This window comes from Bufo bufo, chromosome 4 (assembly GCF_905171765.1).
Source record: "Bufo bufo chromosome 4, aBufBuf1.1, whole genome shotgun sequence".
NCBI lineage: Eukaryota > Metazoa > Chordata > Amphibia > Anura > Bufonidae > Bufo > Bufo bufo.
The window spans coordinates 282,944,824-282,951,536 of record NC_053392.1 but is presented as its reverse complement, the minus strand read 5'-3'; positions in this window follow the sequence as shown (position 1 = coordinate 282,951,536).

Sequence of the window (6,713 nt, the reverse complement as noted above, 5' to 3'; positions counted from 1 at the left end):
CTACTAATGTAAATCTATGTTCTGTTTTCCAGACTTGTGGTGCTACTGCGTATAGTATCTAATTTGCCAATACTTCCTTAAAGAAGACCAGTCATTATTCCTAACATCAATATGTATAATATATTGTAGTGGCTCACCCTTCTTGATCTATGGATTTAGGTGCTCTCTCTTATGGCTCACCCATTACCAATCTTGCGGTTAATTAAGTATACTATAGAACTGACAGGCACTCTACCATCTAAAAATGTATGTCAAAAATATTTAATTATACCAATTAATAACACACATTTCATGATCATGATTAATCGCATATACCTCATTCCCCCCCAAGTTGTTGATAGTTGATGTATATGCAGTTGATTATTCATAGATAAAATAAAAAATAGAAAATAACACAAAAATAGCAAACAATAAACATTGGTTCTCCTATTAACATAGTAACATAGTATATAAGGCCGAAAAAAAACATTTGTCCATCCAGTTCGGCCTGTTATCCTGCAAGTTGATCCAGAGGAAGGCAAAAAAAAAACTGTGAGGTAGAAGCCAATTTTCCCCACTTAAGGGGAAAAAAATTCCTTCCCGACTCCAATCAGGCAATCAGAATAACTCCCTGGATCAACGACCTCTCTCTAGTAGCTATAGCCTGTAATATTATTACACTCCAGAAATCCCCTCTTAAATTATTTTATTGTACTCACCATCACCACCTCCTCATGCAGAGAGCTCCATAGTCTCATTGCTCTTACCATAAAGAATCCTTTTCTATGTTTGTGTACAAACCTTCTTTCCTCCAGACGCAGAGGGTGTCCCCTTGTCACAGTCACAGTCCTGGGGATAAATAGATGATGGGAGATATCTCTGTACTATCCCCTGATATATTTATACATAGTAATTAGATCTCCCCCCAGTCGTCTTTTTTCTAAAGTGAATCTCATTGGCCTTGGCAGCAGCTGCCTGACACTGGTTTTTACTGCTTAGTTTGCTGTTTATTAAAATTCCTAGGTCTTTTCCATGTCAGTGTTACCGAGTGTTTTACCATTTAGTATGTATGGGTGATTTGCATTATTCCTTCCCATGTGCATAACCTTACATTTGTCAGTGTTAAACCTCATCTGCCACTTCTCTGCCCAAGCTTCTAATCTATCCAGAGCCATCTGTAGCAGTATATTGTCCTCTTCAGTGTTAATTATTTTACTCAGTTTAGTGTCATCTGCAAAAATCGATATTTTACTGTGCAAGCCTTCTACAAGATCATTAATAAATATATTGAAGAGAGTAGGGCCCAATACTGACCCCTGAGGTACTCCACTAGTGACAGTGACCCAATCTGAGTGTGTACCATTAACACCACCCTCTGTTTTCTATCATTGAGCCAGTTACTTACCCACATACAGACATTTTCTCCCAGTCCGAGCATTCTCATTTTATATACTAACCTTTTAAGTGGTACAGTGTCAAATGCTGTGGAGAAGACCAGATATACGACATTCATTGATTCACCACTGTCAAGTCTAGAACTTACCTTCTCATAGAAACTGATTAAATTAGTTTGACATGAAGCCATGCTGATATGGCGTTATTTGCTTATTTTCATTGAGATCCTCCAAGATAGCATCTCTTAGAAAACCTTCAAACAGTTTACCCACAACAGATGTTAAACTTACCGGCCTATAGTTTCCAGGCTCTGTTTTTGGACCCATTTTTAATATTGGCACCACATTTGCTATGCGCCAATCCTGTGGAACACTCCCTGTCAGTATAGAGTCCGTAAATATCAGAAATAAGGGTCTGGCTATGACATTACTTAATTCTCTTAGGATACGGGGTTGTATGCCATCTGGTCCTGGCGATTTGTCTATTTTAATCTTTTTAAGTCACTGTTGTACTTCTTCCTGGGTCAGACAGGGCACTTTTAATGGGGAACTTACTTTTACATTTTGCATTATATCTAAAAGTTTATTTTCCTCGGTGAATACAGTGGAGAGAAAAAATATTTAATAGCTTTGCTTTCTCCTCATTGCTCTCTGCAACTCCCCCCTCATTGCTCTCTTCTGCAACTCCCCCCTCACTTTTTACCATTTATATAATTGAAGAACATTTTAGGGTTAGTTTTGCTCTCTTTGGCAATTAATCTCTCGGTCTCTAGCTTGGCGGCTTTTATTTGTTTTTTACATATTCTATTTTTTCCTTATAGTTTTTCAGTGCTTCCTAGCCCCCCTCCTGTTTTAGTGATTTAAATGCTTTCTTTTTGTCATTTATTGCTTTCTTTACAGTTCTATTTATCCACATTGGTTTCTTCTTGTTCCTTAACCTTTTATTCATATAAGGTATGTACCTCTCACAATTAGATTTTATGATGCTTTTAAAAATATCCCATTTTGTGGCTGTATTTTTATTTTTGAGGACTTTGTCCCAGTTAGTTATGCCTATGGCCTCTCTTAGTTGGCTAAATTTAGCTTTTTTAAAGTTTGGTATTTTTGTTCCTCCCTGTAGAAACGCTCGTTTGAAGGATAATTGGAAGGTTATTACTTTATGGTCACTATTTCCCAGGTTTCCCCAGACCTGCACATTTGTTGTTCTGTCAGGTCTATTGGTTAATACTAAGTCCAGTATGGCAATCCCTCTAGTCGGGTCCTGAACCAGTTGGGAAAGGTAATTGTCTTTGGTTATTGCCAAGAAACTGTTTCCTTTATGAGATGTACAGCTTTTCAGTTTCTCAGTCTATATCTGGGTAGTTGAAGTCCCACATAATAACCACCTCATTATGATTTGCCGCCTCATCTATCTTGTTTAGTAGTAGATTTTCTGTGGACTCTGGTATATAAGGTGGTTTATAATAAACTCCTATTAGTAATTTATTATTATTTTTGCCTCTATGTATTTCTACCCACAGTGACTCCCCATGTTCATGTCCCTCACTTATATCTTCTCGGACTGTAGGCTTTAGACAGGACTTTACATAAAGGCAGACCCCTCGCGCTCTCCGGTTTTGACGATCCTTTCTAAACAGATAGTGATCCGTATCTTCAATCATTTGTATGAACAATTCTGGTGCAGTTCATCCAATAAGCAGTCTAGTTAATAGCTCACAATAAGTACTCCAATGTTCAAATGTATATACTTGATAATAAAAATATAGTAGCCACTATTACATTACCCCTCCATTTTTGCCTGGTTTACGAAGCAAGCCTTAGCCTGTCAGCGTCTCCTGTATGCGGCACTCTCCCAACTGAGACGACAGGTTTTCTGTACTGCGGCCGGTCTCTGCTCTGCTGATTCAACTCGGCGTCCCACGTGGTGAGGCGCCATCTCTCGATCCGGCCGATGTGTTGCTGGCCTATGCTGTATCAAGCCACTAACTCTCGTCCACTTTTGCTGGAACAATTTTCTTGTATTCACTGAAGAAGGAGCAAGTAATCTCCGAAACGCGTTTGGTTCTGGATAAATATATTACCATATACCGCTATGCAAACAAGCATACTTGCAGTGAATACAAGAGAATCGTTCCAGCAAAAGTGCACAAGAGTTAGCGGCTTGATACAGCATAGGTCAGCAACACATCGTCCGGATCAAGAGACGGTGCCTCACCACATGGGATGCCATGTGGGACGCTGAGTTAAATCAGCAGAGCAGAGAACGGCTACTGTACAGGAAACCTGTTGTCTCAGTTGGGAGAGTGGCGCATGCAGGAGACGCTGACAGGCTAAGGCGTGCTTCAGAAATCAGGCAAAAATGAAGGGGTAATGTAATAGTGGCTACTATATTTCTATTATCAAATGTATACAATTGAACATTGGAGTACTTATTGTGAGCTATTAACTAGACTGCTTATTGATTGAACTGCACCAGAATTGTTCATACAAATGATTGAAGATATGGATCACTTACCATAAACCAATATACAATCATTTAAAGACTTATATATGAAATACCTACTACAATACAGTTGCAAGAAAAAGTATGTGAACCCTTTGGAATGATATGGATTTCTGCACAAATTGGTCATAAAATGTGATCTGATCTTCATCTAAGTCACAACAATAGACAATCACAGTCTGCTTAAACTAATAACACACAAAGAATTAAATATTACTATGTTTTTATTGAACACACCATGTAAACATTCACAGTGCAGGTGGAAAAAGTATGTGAACCCTTGGATTTAATAACTGGTTGAACCTTCTTTCGCAGCAATAACTTCAACCAAACGTTTCCTGTAGTTGCAGATCAGACATGCACAGCGGTCAGGAGTAATTCTTGACCATTTCTCTTTACAGAACTTTTTCAGTTCAGCAATATTCTTGGGATGTCTGGTGTGAATCGCTTTCTTGAGGTCATGCCACAGCATCTCAATCGGGTTGAGGTCAGGACTCTGACTGGGCCACTCCAGAAGGCGTATTTTCTTCTATTTAAGCCATTCTGTTGTTGATTTACTTCTATGCTTTGGGTCGTTGTCCTGTTGCAACACCCATCTTCTGTTGAGATTCAGCTGGTGGACAGATGGCCTTAAGTCTCCTGCAAAATGTCTTGATAAACTTGGGAATTCATTTTTTCTTCGATGATCGCAATCCGTCCAGGCCCTGACACAGCAAAGCAGCCCCAAACCATGATGCCCCCACCACCATACTTCACTACTGAGGTTTAGATGTTGGTGTGCTGTGCCTCTTTTTCTCTACACATAGTGTTGTGTGTTTCTTCCAAACAACTCAACTTTAGTTTCATCTGTCCACAGAATATTTTGCCAGTACTGCTGTGGAACATCCAGGTGCTCTTTTGCAAACTGTAAACGTGCAGTAATGTTTTTTTGGACAGCAGTGGCTTTCTCTGTGGAATCCTCCCATGAAATCTATTCTTGTTTAGTGTTTTACGTATTGTAGATTTGCTAACAGGGATGTTAGCATATGCCAGAGACTTTTGTAAGTCTTTAGCTGACACTCTAGGATTCTTCTTCACCTCATTGAGCAGTCTGTGCTGTGCAGTCATCTTTACAGGACGGCCACTCCTAGGGAGAGTAGCAGCAGTGCTGAACTTTTTCCATTTATAGATAATTAGTCTTTCCGTGGACTGATGAACAGCAAGGCTTTTGGAAATACTTTTATAACCCTTTCCAGCTTTATGCAAGTCAACAATTCTTAATTGTAGGTCTTCTGAGAGCTCTTTTGTGCGAGGCATTATTCACATCAGGCAATGCTTCTTGTGAAAAGCAAACCCAGAACTGGTGTGTGTTTTTTATAGGGCAGGGCAGCTGTAACCAACACCTCCAATCTCATCTCATTGATTGGACTCCAGTTGGCTGACACCTCACTCCAATTAGCTCTTGGAGATGTCATTAATCTAGGGGTTCACATACTTTTTCCACCTGCACTGTGAATGTTTACATGGTGTGTTCAATAAAAACATTGTAACATTTAATTATTTGTGTGTTATTAGTTTAAGCAGACTGTGATTGTCTATTGTGACTTAGATGAAGATCAGATCACATTTTATGACCAATTTGTGCAGAAATCCATATCATTCCAAAGGGTTCACATACTTTTTATTGCAACTGTATACACTGAACAAAAATATAAATGCAACACTTTCGGTTTTGCTCCCATTTTGCATGAGCTGAACTCAAAGATCTGAAACATTTTCTACATACACAAAAGACCCATTACTCTCAAATATTGTTCACAAATCTTTCTAAATCTGTTTTACTGAGCACTTCTCCTTTGCCGAGATAATCCATCCCACCTCACAGGTGTGGCATATCAAGGTGCTGATTAGACAGCATAAGTATTGCACAGGTGTGCCCTAGACTGCCCACAATAAAAGACCACTCTGCAATGTGCAGTTTGATCACACAGCACAATACCACAGATGTCACAACGTTTGAGGGAGCGTGCACTTGGCATGTTGACTGCAGGAATGTCTACCAGAGCTGTTGCCCATGCAATGAATGTTCATTTTTCTACCATCAGCAGTCTCCAAAGGCGTTTCAGAGAATTTGGCAGTACATCCAACTGGCCTCACAATCACAGACCACATGTAACCACACCAGCCAAGGACCTCCACATCCAGCATGTTTACCTCCATGATCGTCTGAGACCAGCCACTCGGACAGCTGCAGCAACAATCGGTTTGCGTAACCAAAGAATTTCTGCACAAGCTGTCAGAAACCGTCTCAGGGAAGCTCATCTGCATGCTCATAATCCTCATTGGGGTCTGGACCTGACTGCAGTTCATCGTCGTAACCGACTTGAGTGGGCAAATGCTCACAATCTATGGTGTCTGGCATGTTGGAGTAGCGTTCTGTTCACGGATGAGTCCCTTTCAGGGCAGATGGCAGACAGCGTGTGTGGTGTTGTGTGGGTGAGCGGTTTGCTAATGTCAACGTTGTGAATCTAGTGGCCCATGGTGGCGGTGGGGTTATGGTATGGGCAGGCATATGTTATGGACAAAGAACACATGTGCATTTTATTAATGGCATTTTGAAAGCACAGAGATACCGTGACGAGATCCTGAGGCCCATTGTTGTGTCATTCATCCACGACCTTCACCTCATGTTGCAGCATGATAATGCATGGCCCCATATTGCAAGGATCTGTACACAATTCCTGGAAGCTGAAAACATCCCAGTTCTTGCATGGACAGCATACTAACCAGAAATGTCACCCATTGTGCATGTTTGGGATGCTCTGGATTGGCGTATACGACAGCGTGTTCCAGTTCCT